The 15,233-nt window shown below is 35.9% G+C and overlaps 1 non-coding gene and 1 pseudogene across 1 annotated transcript; one reads left to right on the top strand and one right to left on the bottom strand.

Moving 5' to 3' along the window:
* The first annotated feature begins 445 nt into the window (after positions 1 to 445).
* On the top strand, positions 446 to 7,532 carry LOC137007112 (nuclear factor 7, ovary-like; annotated as a pseudogene).
* A 2,929-nt stretch (positions 7,533 to 10,461) lies between these two features.
* Positions 10,462 to 10,580, bottom strand: LOC137007185 (5S ribosomal RNA). Its single transcript, XR_010892577.1, has one exon. It is a non-coding gene; the product is annotated as a 5S ribosomal RNA (ribosomal RNA).
* Between the last annotated feature and the right edge of the window lie 4,653 nt (positions 10,581 to 15,233).

Genomic DNA, 15,233 nt, shown 5'->3' with positions numbered 1-15,233 from the left:
GTTGAGGGTAAGGAGTCCAGGTAAGTCTGACGAGACCCAGACACTGAGTGCAGTGTGTGAGCATCTTTTATGTGTCACTGATAATGAGGTGCAGGTGATCAAAACTCAGGGGATTGTGAGGATGGAGTGGGTGGAGCGTGAAGATCTGGTGATGATGTGTTGGCTGTGACTCTGTGACACATTTATTCAGAAATCATTCTGATATGATGATTTGCTGCTCAAGAAACTTTTATTATTACAAAACAGTTGTGTACATTTTTTTCAGGATTATTTGATGAAAGCTCAAAAGAACAGCATTTATCTGAAATATAAAGCTTTTGCAACATTATAACTACCATTCAATTTTTCAGTTTAATGCAAGTTTTGTTCATATTTAACCTGAAGAAATCCTGATGTTCTTTGAACCACACGTGATCATAAACTCCACCCTCTTCCAACACTTACCAGGAAGAGACAGACTTATTATTTCTCTTTTCTGTCATACTGACTCTCTTCTCTCTTGACAAAAGCAATAAAGAATCAGCGATCAGTGGAGAATGAAGAGAAACACTTTCAAGAAGGATTTTTGAGACATTTGTTTCTGACAGCAGATCGTTGTGATTCTCGAGGTGATTCATTTTTAAAACCGTCGTTCAGAAAGTGAAAGTAAAGTTTATATTGCTGGAGCTCAAACAGTGAAAATGGCTTCACTAAATGTTTCTGCTGAAGATCTTTCTTGTCCCGTGTGCTGTGAAATCTTCAAGACTCCTGTTATTTTATCATGTAGTCACAGTGTCTGTAAAGAGTGTCTTCAACAGTTCTGGAGAACCAAGAAAACTCAGGAGTGTCCTGTCTGCAGGAGAAGATCCTCAAAACCTGAACCTCCTCTTAATCTTGTGTTAAAAAACTTGTGTGAGTTGGTCCTGACGGAGAGAAATGAGACGCGTTCATCAGGATCTGAGGAGATCTGCAGTTTACACAGTGAGAAACTCAAACTCTTCTGTCTGGAGGACAAACAGCCTGTGTGTTTAGTGTGCAGAGATTCAAACAACACGACAATCACAAATTCAGACCCATCAGTGAAGTGGTTTCAGCATATAAGGTAAGACGAATGTCTCTTGCTTCACATATAAGTGACTTGTGAAGTCCAAGTATGGAAACCTGCACTCAGAATTTGTCCTCTGCATTTAACCATTCAAGTTAGTGAACACATTGTGATTCTTTGAGTCCAAGAGCCTTTGAAATAGCTTTGCAATTCTGTGCAGAAAAATGCATTTCAATCACCTTCATTATTTTTTATTTCTTTCACCTTTGACATAGTGTGTTACTGTTTAAAGTGCTCGTATTATGCTATTTTAAAGGTTCCTAATTTTGATTTGGAGTCTCCTATAACAGGTTTACATCCATCAAAGGTCAAAAACACTTTCATTTTCTCATAATATACAGTATTTGCACATCACCACATTTTTCAAAGATTCTCAAACGTCTCGTTGCATGAATCAGTCTCTCTAAATCCCTCCTTTCCGAGAGCCTGCTCTGCTCTGATTGGCCAGATGGCCCAGTTTGTTGTGATTGGTCGACCACTTACAGTGCCTGTCGGAAACGAAACAACGATTACCATAACAAAACTTCAGCCCTGGAGGCTTAATAAATTAAGCCCAGCGATTCTACACAGTGTAAAGACAGTAATAATGGCGTCAATTTTACCATATCAAACCGAGTGCGAGTCCAATGATGAAACATTGGAAGAACTAGTTATTCATCCTGAACCTCCATCATAAGAACAGCTTGAGCAGGACATTTCTCAGTGATTCACTCAGTTTGACGAATATTGAGTTGTTGAGACTGTAATTCCTCTCCATCAGCATTAACAAGTGTGTGTCCATCAACAAACTGATGTGTATATTTATAATTTATTGTGGTGCACATGTGGGAATATTAATTGGTGAGTATTATTAATTGTAATGAGTATTATTAATAGTATCAATAACAGCGCATACATTAGCTGAGCACTAACATGAATGACTGATGAAACATTAAAGTTTGTAAAACAAATCTTGCTCCATCCTTCATCATTACTCAGAGTAATAAGAACAGACAACCTGCATTTATGGACAGTTTTAGGTAATAGTGGGACACAGATGATCAGCAGAAGTATTTCAGTAAGACAGTAATAATGTGAATTAGCCGGTTAGACCTACACAATATAAAACACAAAACTATGTATTTTGAACAGCCGGTAGAAAATATATACATCAATAATTAATCATACTTGATTCTGAAGACCAGATTGGTCCAAATAAAGTGGGCACTGTCCCACCTTTAATGGTGTTTTGTAAATCCCATTTAGACCTTACAGAGATTTGAGAAGAAGGTTATTCTGCTGTTGTATCGCTGTGGGAATTTGAACCAATTAGTAATTATGGGTGAAAATACATTTTCATACTGGTGCAGATAATATCAGATAACTTTTTTGATTCAATAAATAACATTGTCTTTTACAAACTGTACTTTGTGTTTTCACAGGCTGTCTTTGTTTTATGGTTTTCATTTCTGAATCAATTAAGTTTGAGATGTTCACAAAAACAGAAGAAATCAGGATGAGGGCAAATACTTTTTCACAGCATTATATGATCATATCACTGTATTCTCTTCTTCTCTTCACTGTAATCTGGTGTTTTATGTGTTTTTGTTCAATTCTAGGAGGAGCTCAATACAGCTCTGAAGTCCTTACAGAAGAAACTTCAACACAATGAAACAATGAAAGGAGAGTTTGAGAAAACAGTTCAACACATCAAGGTGAGGAAACAGAATCAGAGTCATTTTCATTACAGCTGTAGGATCACTATATACAGTTATGATCTGATATATTTAATATAATGGATTCCAGTTCATTATTTCTGTAAATGACGAGCAGTGATCTGCTTCTGGATCCGTTATATGTCGGTATCGAGTTTATCTCTGATATGAATGATGTGAAGTGTTGATGTGTGTCGATTGAGATGATTGAAGTGAATCTGATTTGATTTCAGTCTCAAGCTGAGCACACAGAGCGTCAGATTAAACAGCAGTTTGAGAAGCTTCATCAGTTTCTCAGAGATGAAGAAGAAGCTACAATCACTGCACTGAGGGAGGAAGAGGAGCAGAAGAAGCAGATGATGAAGGAGAAGCTGGAGGAGATGAACAGACACATCTCAGCTCTTTCACACACAATCAAAGACATGGAGGAGATGATGAAAGCCAATGACGTCTGCTTTCTGAAGGTCTGATTTCAGATCATTGGTTGATCATTGGTTCATTGATTGAGCTCTTGATGATTAATGGTGTGTTTGTTCTGCAGGAGTTTCCAGTCTCAAAGGAAAGGTGAGTGATCTGCTCCTGTCTCTGGTCTCTCTGGTTCTGATCCAAAGCCACTGCAGTTCTGACTCCTGAATGTTCTTCCAGAGTCCAGCGCTCACAGCCGGATCCACAGATGGCTTCTGGAGCTTTGATTCATGTGCCGCGTTACTTGGGCAACCTGCCGTTCAGAGTCTGGAAGAAGATGCAAGACATCGTCCAAAACAGTGAGTCTGACTGCAGAAGATCTGAGCTCTCACACACACACTGGAAATGATGGATGGGTGGAGAGATAAAGGTGCTTCATGACACAAACTGATAGATAGATAGATAGATAGATAGATAGATAGATAGATAGATAGATGATAGAGAGATAGATAGATTGAAGTATCAAATTGTAAACGAGTGATGGAAACACCAAATTTCAGGTGCAAAATTCAAGTGGTTTTCACTGCAGAGTCTATGATGACCAGCTCCTCCTTTCTGGAATTCCAGTGGAGAGATAGAGGTGTTGGTAGGGTTAGGGTGAGGTTGTACATTCACTCCTCCTCGCTGGACGTCACGTAAGCTCCACCCTTTTGCTCTGCAGCACTTTCTCAAAATAATCTCTTAATTCAAAATCTCAAAATAATCCCTTAATGCTCACTTGAGGTGTTTTTGACTTGTGCGAGAAAGAGTTAATGTGAATAATGGGAGATGGAAACACATTTGCAAATGAATTCTGATGAACATTAAACCCATGTGACTAATCGTCTGTTTCCGCTGATGGTGTTTCATTTACTGTTGGTTACTAGGTTACCAACACCACCACCATCCGCTCGAACAACTTGATGGAAACGCACCTAATTCACATGCTAGGTTGTTCTGGGTGGTTGCTAGGGTGTTGTTGGTGGTTTCAAGGGTGTTATGAGTTGTTGCTAGGCGGTTGCTAAGGTGTTAGGTGTTTGCTAGGCAGTTGCTAAGTTGTTCTGGGTGGTTACTATGCTGTTGCTAGGCAGTTACTAGGGCATCCTGGATGGTTGCTAGGATGTTGCTAGACTGTTGCTAAGTTGTTATGGGTGGGTGTTACTAGATGGTTGCTAGGGTGTTATGAGTTGTTACTAGGCAGTTGTTAGGGTGTTCAGGGCAGTTGCTAGATTGTTGTTAAGGTAATCTAGGTGAATGCTAGGGTGTTCTTGGGGGTTGCTATGGTGTTGTTAGGCAGTTGGTAGTTGTCACAGGTGGTTACTATGGAGTTTTTATAGAGGTCTTAGCATGTTTTCAGCCTGATTTAACACTTAGCTAATCATTATTAGCATGCAGCTATTCACTGCTAGCATGTATAACATGTTGGAAGTCCACTTTGCTAGCATGAGTGAAAAGAGCCGACCTCATGTCTCTACAATATTCTGATGCAGAGATACAGGTCCTGCTGAATGGTTGCTAGGATAATTTGTTTGGTTGCTAGGGAGTGGCTTGTCAGCTGCCAATCATGATACTTCAAAGTCTGCTTGTCAGTATGAATAATATAATGCTGCTGACTTTCAGATTTGAAGATATCCCTCTTTGGGTTTCGGTTGCTAGGGTGCTTGACAGTGGTTGCTAGGGAGTGGCTAGGAATTGTTGAAGGTGATTCATGATTGGCTGTTTGCTGTTCTGAGTCAAACAAGACCTCATGTTTCACTTCTATCCAAAGATATTCCCTTTTGATCTCTTTGAATGGAATTCTATGGAACTTGTTGCTAGGGTGATCTAAATGGTTGCTAGGGCTATGGGACTAAAAGTCTATGGGACTATTTTTCCCACCGGGGAACATCGTACACCCGATCGCTTCTAAAAGTCACAGCACAACTTCATCTTTCAGACTCACTAATAATTCCTCAAGTCTCATAATTAGTGAGTGAAACTCAACAGACAGTGAGAATAAACTGATTTAAATCAACACAGACTATAAGAGCCGATAACATGAAGATGATCAGATGCTGCTGAAGATCAGACACACACTTACAGTTTTTCATCTACAGCAGAAATCTCAACAGATCTCATTGATTTATTGTGATTTTAATTGATGGACACAAATGTCTGAATCACACATTTAATGTTTGTAGTTGATGATAAAATGAGTGTGAAACTAATAACAGCACTGACAGTGATCAGAGGAACATGTGTTTGATCAACAGTGTCATAATTCATAATAATCTGTGTTGGGTCACTCTTGATCATTATATGAACAATAAAAGCATCTGTTGATTGTGTCTCATCAGCTCCTGTGATTCTGGATCCAAACACTGCAGATCCACATCTCGTCCTGTCTGATGATCTGACCAGTGTGAGAAACAGCGGGAACACACAACCTCTTCCTGATAATCCAGAGAGATTTAACTGTGATCCCTGTGTTCTGGGATCAGAGGGTTTTAACTCAGGAACACACTGCTGGGATGTGGAGGTGAAAGAGAGTCGAATCTGGATTCTTGGAGTAACTACAGCATCAAACCAGAGGAAGGGATATAGTTTCTTCAGCACTGATGTCTGGAGTGTGTGGTACGGATGGACTCCAGATTCTGGTTTTCGTGTCAAACAGGATCTTGATCGTGTGAGAGTGAATCTGGACTATGACAGAGGAACGGTGTCATTCTCTGATCCTGTAACTAACACACATCTACACACATTCACACACACCTTCACTCACACACTCTTTCCATTCTTCTGTAATTATCATCTATTTTCTTCTCTGAGGATCTTACCGGTCAATAGTCAGTAATCGTTACTCCTGTAGGTCTGGATCTTCCTGCTTTCATCATGTTTCCAATATTTAATCCAGATCACATGAGTAAGAGTGCTGTTGATCTGAATATCAGTACGGTGGCTGTGATTGGGCTGTGATGATCACATGACTGATATCAGCACTACAGCAACACTCACACTCTCATATTGCTTTAATACAACAGCTCAATAAACAAATTTATTTAATTAGATTGTAGAAAAAGTTACTTTACACAATAAGATCAATTATTAGACAATTTTAGATTAATAACCATTTATCTGATTATTATTTCAGTGAAGTTTGTCACTTTGCTCATTTTCACATAATTATATATATATTAAACTGAACCTAATTCTACACAGTTTCTCTGAATTTGTAAATGAATAATTGTTTATTTGAGTTTAACTGATCATTTGTTCATTTAAACTCATGGATATAAACAATAAACACTTTTATTATTTACGGATCTGATTCTGAAAAACAAAGTCAAAGTTTCACTGAAATCTATAAGAAAGACTGAGTTTCAGAACAGAATTTGATGATCCCAAGTTGCCAGGTGGAAAAAAGTGCACTTCTATAATAATTTGTGTAATTGAATTGTTTAGTTTTTCTCACCCGTTTAATTACACGGAGAGGGCGGGGTTTATGACCTATACTGGGACCAACCACCCGGAGACGATCGAGACGCTTCGGCTTCACTTTTCATGTTTGGTTTGTGTCTCAATGCCTAGATGAAAATTCCTGCATTAAAAACATTTCAGCACATTTGAGAAATAAACTCTGTTTAACTAATAATTCTGATGTGATTCAGTCAGCTTTCTGATGAAACTGATCTTTATTACAGTTTTTATTACCATTTCACAGAATCTGAATTTCATTATTGTTTATTTTGAATAATTTGTGTTTGAATCAGTTTATGCAGTGAATGAGAGTCATAAATATTCTGATCTGTTCAGATCTCAATCTGTTTCTCCTTCAGTCTCTTTCTGTATCAATACACAAGTGTTTTAGTGAAACTCTATTGCAGTTTGTTCAAAAGAATGAACTATCTTTGGATATAGAGGTGAAGTTATACTGTCTCAGGATTCACTAAACTTCTCCCTGGTTCTTTAATAAAGTCTGTCTTTGTGTGAGCTGTGTTTGTTAGAAATAGCTTGAATTGAACAGGGTTAACTTACCATCACATAAACTCTTAGTTGAATAACCCAAACCTTGATTACTCGAGGTGTGCTGGCTCCAAAAACTTAGTGCACATCACCACCTATTGTGGTTGTACAATCATTTTTTCAATCTTTTCATTTAAGAAGTATTCTTTTTTTCACTGAGAATAAGAATTATATTGTTTGTTTGATGCTAATTATTTAATAAGATATCACATTTATTTTATTATAGAAATAATAGTACAGAAAACGTCCTGTTATAAAAAGGAAAAAAGCAGATCCATGTGCGAGATGACAATAAAATAAATACATATTAGAACTGAATAAACACTTAAACATTACTGCTTTATAATATTGCTTTATTTTATGTATGCGTATATATATATATATATATATATATATATATATATATATATATATATATATATATATATATATATATATATAATATTGTATTATTGTATATATAACTAACAATATAACAAATTTAGTTACATTAATATAACTATAGCACACATCTGAACACTGTCACAGTCTGTTTAGTTTCAGTTTCAGTTTATGGACTTTCTGATTGTATTCTGTGATCACATGTTCAGTTTCCCGCCTTCATCATTAGTTCATCTTTATCACCTGTGTCTCATTAATCATCCCTGTTATGTTTGCTATTTACTTTCCCCGTTCACTCAGTCTTTGTCTGTTCACCGTTTGAGTAAGTTGTGTCGCACCTATATGCCTGTTCTCCTGTGGATTACGTCTTTAAACTAGTTTTTGGATTTATTCTCCTCGTCTGCTGCGCAACCAGCTGTAACAAATACTTCTAACCTCTGTATTTAAAAACTATATTTAGTTACCACCTGTAGTACACTATGGGTTCAAATGTACTATAAGCAGTATACATTTTAAATACAGAGATAATATATTAACAGCACATTTTAGTTCATATTTCATGCTGTCTCAAAATAGCACAGTTTAGTACACTGAGATGTTTTTAAGAAGTACTCAAGAAGAATTTTTAGTATATTAAGTACAAAATTAGTGCGCGAAAATAGAGCACTTTAAGTACATTATAGAAATGTACTTTTTTTCACCTGGGCACTGGGATCCCTCTAGGGAGAAATCATGGTGGATAAACACACTACTGCATCAAAGATACGCCAAGTTCAACTGAATGCCGATATATCTGATGTTAAATCCTTGTTTGTCTCAATGGATAAAGGGGATGACCTCGTACCTTAGAAAAGATTACCTATTTTCTGAAAAACAAACTTTATAGCTTTTGGTCCATCTGGAAAGTGACTTTTTGGAGAGTCTAGATGGTGACTGTGGAATTGATGGACATTGAGAGTATATAGACAACTATTGCTGGGTTTTTTGTTTGTTTTGTTTTTTTACTATTATTATTATTTAATTTCTTCTTTATTTTATCTTATAATGGAAAATTTAAAATGTTGTTGAAACGTGTGATAATGTTTGATAAATAAAATTTAAAAAAATAAATAAAATAAATCTCTGTTTGGTCAACATCTAATTAGATTTTGTAAAGACATCAAGTTGGTTTTATCTAGCCAAAAACTGTTAGCTGTAGACGGCTATACATGTATTAGTGAAGCATATAATACACCATCTTGGCTGGATCACTGTAATGTACAGCGGATGAACACGACTGTCTAGAGAAACTTGAGATTTTCAAGTTTCCAATCTCTGATGTTAAATATTGAAAGTCTCTCTGAGTTCAGTAATTGTGATAATTATGATGAGTTTAATGGAAAATTAGATGGGCAAGTCTTACAGTAAATGAACTGAGGCAGTATAAACTATCAACAGAGAAGAGTTCAGATAATATAGATATATCAACTGAGACTATTATGTGTGATAATGTTAACTGTAAGAATCCTAAACATATTTATGATTTACGTCTGATGAAATTGTGAATTATTTAAATAATGCCAGTAGACCTTTTTGTCAAAAAATAGCTAAAAAAAAAAAAAAAAGTGATTTGTTTTAGGGCTGGGTGAAAAAGTCTCTGAACTGCATTTGGAGGCTAGAGATGCTTTTAAAAACTGGGCCTTAACAAGGTATGGCCCAGAATATGAGAAAAAGACAGTGGCAAATGCTAAATTTAAATATGGTTTATCAAAAGAAATGAGGCAACCAAGAGAGCAAACTCAGTGGCCAAGAAATTTCAGCAAAATAATGCGTATGAATTCTGGAAAGAAGTTAAGGCTAATAATAGTAAAATATCATTGCCAACTAGTATAGTTGGGGCTGAGAATATCGTTTAATTATGGAGCAAATATTATGGGGATATTTTTAATTGTATAGAGAGACAGGCAAATATAGGCTTGTCAATTTTATATGTGTATAATGTTAAAATAGCACTTTTAGAGCTTATTGTACTTCATTTTATACGCTGCATCTATGGTGTAGATACAGTAAAGCTAAAATGAAAAAGCTTGAGGTATTTAATGACGCATTATGAATTTTGCTCAAGCTCCCGGTGGACAAGTGCAAGTGTTTGTATTCAGTGATGTTACTTTGCATGCTGTATTAAGAGATTATATGTATAATTTCATGTGTTGATTAAGAAATACAATTATAATGTTCAGACGATCCTAAATTAAGTGATACAAGGTATTCCTCCTGGTTCTGGAAACACTGGAATGCAGGTTTGTGTGTTTTTTAAATAATGTTTGTTGAATGTAATGTTGTATGTTATTCTTTTCTTTTCTTTTATTTGTTTGATATGAACCTAAGGGTCTGAAATAAAGAATGAAATGAAATTAAATTAAATGAATGAATTTCAACTGCGTTTGCAATATTTCACATTTATATTTTTTGTATATATTTTATAGTTTTCACATGATTAAATATACACAATATTGCTGTTTATTTAATACAGTATCTCTTCAGTTTAGACCATAAACACATCTGAATAATTTTATATTAAATCAAATCAGTATTTTATATGTTTATCTGCATGCAAGGAAGGTTTTTGAAGCTCTGGTTTAGTGTCAGTTGAGGAGACGAGCGGTTACAGAAGAACGAGCAGCGCTTAGTGTTGCTGCAGAGAGAGAAAGAAGCCTCTCGATCACCCTCTGGAGGAGAAACGAGGAACTTACAGCAGACAGAGAGAAAGAAAATTGAAGAAAATAAATGAAGCAATGGATTTGCAAGATTAAAGGAACAATCAAGCGAGTAAAGTCATGGTGAAGTGTGTTATCTGAGCACTGAAGATAAAGCAAAAGCTTACAGCACCTGGTATTCCCAGGCGGTCTCCCATCCAAGTACTAACCAGGCCCGACCCTGCTTAGCTTCCGAGATCGGACGAGATCGGGCGTGTTCAGGGTGGTATGGCCGTAAGCGAGTGTTGTAGCCAATAGCGAGCTATTTAAAGAAGACACACCGGCAGCACCCCGACACGACTCGAAACGCGTTGATCACGACCCGGGCTGAAGATGACAGAAACAGACCCCTGAAAGAAAGAAACAAAGAATTTACATTTGCATTTAGAATTAACATTTGCATAACACATTTAGATTTAAATAGAAGGTTTACATAAAACACTTAGATTTAACTTTGATATTTTATTTATTTATATATTATAATTTATTTTAGCAAGTTATTTAATTGAGCTTATTTAGGTAAATTTTGCAAAATGTTTGTTTTTGTAGCTAAATCCAACAGAATTTGACCAGTCTTTCTTACACAGTTTATTTTACACACGGCGTTAAACTGATCACAGTTTCAGAAGTACAGCAATGTGGCGTAAACAACGTGCCTAACATGATTTTAGTGTTAAAAAATGTCTTAACTCTGTCTTCTGTCTGTACGGCAAGGCACGAGAAGGGTATTCCTGCACAACCGGAGGCTGCAGTTTCAGGACCGCATTTCTAGGACCGCGGTTCTAGGACCTTAGTTTTAGTCACCTACCGTACTGGATCAACACTAATTAAAGATGAACAATGTGGACAGCAATCAGACGGTGAGTACCGATATTTAATTAAGTTTTATTTGATAACGTTTAAACGGTGCGAAGTTTACATATTGTGAACTGCTAACTATTAATTAATAATTAATTCCCACCAAATTAAGAATTTGTGAGCTAGTTTTATTAATTACTACGATGTTAATTCGTGGCCATGATTTCATAAATCCTTGTTGAGTTTTAATGACGAAGTATTATAAGTGAATCTAGCCAGCAGATTAATTAAATTTATCAGGTGACAAGAGCATGGTTGATGTAAGGTTTGTAAGATTTACCTGCAACTTAATGTATTAGTGTGGCTTAATATTCGTTGTTTTACCATATTTAAGTATAAAATATATTTCATAATTAAACTGCCTAGTTGCACTGTGTTGTTTTGGCATTGTTTTGCAATGATGAATGAGGCGTTTGGCCTAATCTGCAGGCCTACTCCACATACAGTCCATTGTTATCATTTGTTAGTTTCTGTCATGTTCTGCATGGCCATTGGCCAATATGAAGTGATTTTATGGATTTGGTTTGGCTCATTGTATGACAGATGATTAAGGCACTAGGGATATTTTCATGATCTTAAAATATTCTAACAAGTAGGCTCTCTCTTTTTCAAGATGCATATAACAATCCAAAAAGGGAGATCCCTGCCCGAATTCAAGAGATGCACCACATGCTGCAAGGACTTTCACTGCCCGTTCTGTAGTTCAGCTTTGTTCCACCCATCAGGTCTGAGTACAATATGAATTATTTTTGCACAATGCCTAGTGCACCATTTTGCTACTGATATTTCTGTTATCACAAAGTGATTGTTCTCTGATAACTATTTCAGTGAAGTGGAAGAATATAATAGAAAGATTTACAAACAATTGAGGAAAGAAGGGAGACCATTCAATTGGTGGGTATTGCTATTATGTACTTGGACATTTGAAGTTTGTAATTTGATGTCAGTAACATGAATATTCTGTTTGGCTCTCTCTCTAAAACTCCAACAGTGCATAAGTGTTAAATCATATATATTCCAGTTGAATATGTTAAACAAATGTTTCTTATTTATCTCTCTCTCTGTCTCTCTCTCTCTCTCTGTCTCTCGCTCTATCTTTCTCTAGAGTTGAAGCCTACAGCCATTCTATCCATGCAGCAACTGATGGAAAAGGGGTTCGCTTTGGTGCCGTTGTCGCAAAAATGACATGTATATAAATAAACAAACAAACAAACAAACATTCTTGAATCATTCTTGTGTCTTGTCTTGCCTCTCAACAACCTTTAAAATATGGCTGTAATTTAGTGACTGCATACGCTGATTCCAACTTTAACTTACTTGATAATGAGCTTATTCACTTTAAGGAGGTTAATCAATATACTGTATAATTCAAGAGACTAAGACTTAAAGTTAAAGTCCTTTTTTTTACAATTGTTTTAAAATTTATATACAATTTTCATTTATATTTTGTGTAAATTCATGTTTAAATTTAAAATTGTGACTCAAAGCACACTTAGTAATTAACCTCTGTTGCATTTTGAATCAAAAATCACATTTAAAAACAAATACTACTGAGATTAATATATTGATGCTATATGCAAACCTGACTACAAACTAAACCAACAGGGCCCTAGTACTGCGGTCCTGAAACCGCAGCCATCGCTATATCATCCAGTACGGTAGGTGGCGCTGTCACGAATAACTAGGGTCCTAGAACTGCGGTCCTAGATCTGCGGTCCTGAAACTGCAGCCTCCGGTTGTGCAGGAACATACTATTGCAAGGCACAGCTCAGCCTCGTCATTCCTCGTTTCTCCTCCAGAGGGTGATCGAGAGGCTTCTTTCTCTCTCTGCAGCAACACTAAGCGCTGCTCGTTCTTCTGTCACCGCTCGTCTCCTCAACTGACACTAAACCAGAGCTTCACAAACCTTCCTCACATGCAGATAAACATATGAAATATTGATTTGTTTTATTTGAAAGGTGCCAGAATTTGAATTTATCTTGGCATAGTTGAATAACAAGAGTTCAGTACATGGAAAAGACATACAGTGAGTTTCAAACCCAATTGTTTCCTCCTCCTTATATAAATCTCATTTGTTTAAAAGACTTCCGGAAAACACTCGGATCTCAACATAACACCGACTGTTACGTAACAGTCGGGATCATTACTATGTACGCTCCCAATATTTGCATAATGCCAGCCCATTCGACGCATAAGACATGGGCAGGCAGTAACGTCTGGATCTGTGCACAGCTGAATCATCAGACTAGGTAAGCAAGCAAGGAAAACAGCGAAAAATGGCAGATGGAGCAATAATAACTGACATGATCCATGATATCATGATATTTTTAGTGATATTTGTAAATTGTCTTTCTAAATGTTATGTTAGCATGTTGCTAATGTACTGTTAAACGTGGTTAAAGTTACCATCGTTTCTTACTGTATTCACGCATCTCTTAAAGGGGCCGTGCTGAATATCAGTGCATAGTTAATGATGCCCCAAAATAGGCTGTTAAAATTAATTAAAAAAAAATCTATGGGGTATTTTGAGCTGAAACTTAACAGACACATTCAGGGGACACGTAGGACTTATATTACAAATTGTAAAAAAACAATCTAGGGAACCTTTAAAATTATATATAGGGTGACGAGTACTGGGCCAATTATTAGCAGTTGTAGTAGCCTATTCTTATGATTCTATATTATTTTATTGTTTTAACTCTAATTTTAAAAATGAAGATATAAATATATAACTGTTACCAATTACAACTGTCCTGTGAAATAAGAATACAAAAAATGAATATTTGATCACTAAGGGCCTAATAATTATTTGATTTTACACTGCAAATTCAGATGAACCAAACTCTGGATCAACATGAATCATTTCAAATTTGAAACGATATTGTGAAAAGAGTTATACAAATAAATGTGAATTGAATTAAATTGAAAATTCTTCAATTTCAAACATTGAAATCTTCGATCTTATACTTTGACGAATGTTGGTGAAATGCAATAAACACAAATGTTGGAAATTGTGTGAATATGAAAAGTAGTTGTGTTATTAGAATGTAATTTGCATTAACATCAGAAAGTATCTGATTACATTATGTATGTTTCTGCTCATTTCAGATGAGATTGAAACACTAGGTTTTCTCAGAGGAGAGCTGTTAGAAATGTGTCCATCTTGAACATAATCACAATGATCAGATAATAAGGTAAATGGACATACTCTGGTACACTGGAGGAGCGTCTGAATTGAGTTTCCACAGTTTTACCTCGACAGGTTTAGAGATCTCTGATATGAGGACGTGATTCCTTCAAAGATACGCCAAGTTCAACTTGAATGAAGTTCAGCTGTTTGCAATATTTCACATTTATATTTTTCACATGATTTTATATAATTTTGATCAGTTTGTTAAATACACACAATACTGCTGTTTGTTTAATACAGAATCTCTTCAGTTTAAACCATAAACATGTGCTGTCCACTCAACATCTGGAAATCTCTTTGAAAAATATGTGCAAAAATATTACTTTTCAAATCTTGTTTTTCATGCCAAGAGCAATAAAACACACAGGAAATAAATCCTGACTGAGGTTATCATAATTCATGCATGAAAGGGTTAATGTGTGTTAAAAATTGAAACACATGCTTGCCTCATCTTGAATATGTCTTATATTCATACATTAGGTTTGTGTACCAGAAATATTTGCAAACTGCCCCTTAAATTTATAATGGTGGCACACTCTGGACTACACTATCTGATGTAAATCAGTTGTTCAAGAGAGAGTTTACTAAACTACTGGCACAAACTAAACCCTGCTTCAGGGAAAGGTTTCATAACCCCGCATCCGAATTACAAGTGTAAAATGCTCCTTTACCCGGGGTAAAAAGCAGTGTTTAGAATGACGGTAACCCGGGGTTAAGCAGTGTGAAAAATTTTGGAAAATGTATTTACATTAATAATTGTGAAAATATTATCTAATTTAATTCATAATATTTTTAATAGTGGCAGCCCCAGTCATCCCCAAACAGATTTTACTTTAAGAGAAACG

The sequence above is a fragment of the Chanodichthys erythropterus genome, chromosome 18, assembly GCF_024489055.1.
Source record: "Chanodichthys erythropterus isolate Z2021 chromosome 18, ASM2448905v1, whole genome shotgun sequence".
Lineage (NCBI taxonomy): Eukaryota > Metazoa > Chordata > Actinopteri > Cypriniformes > Xenocyprididae > Chanodichthys > Chanodichthys erythropterus.
The sequence above is the reverse complement of the archived record's forward strand: the minus strand, read 5'-3'. Positions and strand labels throughout refer to the sequence as shown.